Source organism: Anneissia japonica, unplaced genomic scaffold (genome assembly GCF_011630105.1).
Source record: "Anneissia japonica isolate Jap-2015-1 unplaced genomic scaffold, ASM1163010v1 scaffold1464_len113789_cov110, whole genome shotgun sequence".
Classification (NCBI taxonomy): Eukaryota; Metazoa; Echinodermata; class Crinoidea; order Comatulida; family Comatulidae; genus Anneissia; species Anneissia japonica.
The window spans coordinates 109,217-110,580 of record NW_022723960.1 but is presented as its reverse complement, the minus strand read 5'-3'; positions in this window follow the sequence as shown (position 1 = coordinate 110,580).

Below are 1,364 nucleotides of genomic sequence, written 5' to 3'. Positions count from 1 at the left end.
GTGTGGGGTGGGGTGTGTTTTGTTTGGCTAACGTACGTTGTAACAAGTTCGTGTTTTTTCTTTGTTTTTTTTTTTGTATTTGAATAAACATGACTTTCAGCGTATATTTGCATCATGTGTGGTTATTTAAATAATAAAGCATGGCTCAGGTGCGCAACGGTATTTGAGTGAAGCGTTGGGGTGAAAGTGTTTTTGACCCCTTGTTTTGTTGAGTGGAACGGCTGCGTGCGGGATTGGCTGGGTAATGCCTTGTGTCTTGTATGCTGTGCCGTATATTTCCGTGCGTTGTTTGGTATATCGGGTACTGTGGCTCGGTTTCACGTACTGGTGTGACGATGTTACAGGACAGACCCAAAACCAACACGAAGTGGGCATAAGATCCTGACCGTGAGTTTTCATGTATTTGTTTTTGGTTTTTAATAATTAAATGTGCAAGTATATTGATTGTTACTGTACTTACCCTTGCTTGTGAGTAATATAAAATGTAACTTTATAGCTTCGAAACATTATGGGATTGTAGATTCTTTGTTATGTCATGTATTATTGTATTATGTTGTAGATCTTAAATGGTCAGAAGAACGGGAGGAAGATTGGAAGGACAGACCAATTGCTCTTTCCGATTTGGCCACTTCTCAAACTCGGGTGCTAAACTTATTAAATTATTATGAGGTTTTTTTGTACATCTGAGTTGTGTTAGCCACGTTATAAGTGCTGTGTTCGTGTTAGCCACGTTAGAAGTGCTGTGTTCGTGTTAGCCACGTTAGAAGTGCTGGGTTCGTGTTAGCCACGTTATAAGAGCTGTGTTCGTGTTAGCCACGTTATAAGAGCAGAGATCGTGTTAGCCACGTTATAAGTACTGGGTTCATGTTAGCTACGTTATAAGAGCTGTGTTCGTGTTAGCCACGTTATAAGCGCTAAATATTATTCTTATATTTGTTTATTAGTATTATTATTATTATTATTGTTATTGTTATAACCAGTTATTATTGCATTGCCTTGAAGTGTTGATTGTAAATTTTTAATGTGAGGGATAGGCCTAATTGATAATCTTGCAAGCAAAATTGTCTTTAGGCCTATATGCAATATTGATACTTGTTTGTAGTACCGATGGTGACAGAAAAAATTGATTATCGCAATTTGTAAACTAATGATCTATTTGTTCTATGTTGATGCTATGGTTAACTGTATTGTTGAAATTATTACTTGTAAGCCGTGATAATAGTAGCGTTATTATTCTTGAGCTATACATTGATATATTATATATTATTGGAGATCAATGTGTAGATTAATGATAATGAGCTTAGAAGTTTAGTGGTTATTATTGTTGTGAATCGTTATACATTGATATATACTTATTCACATCT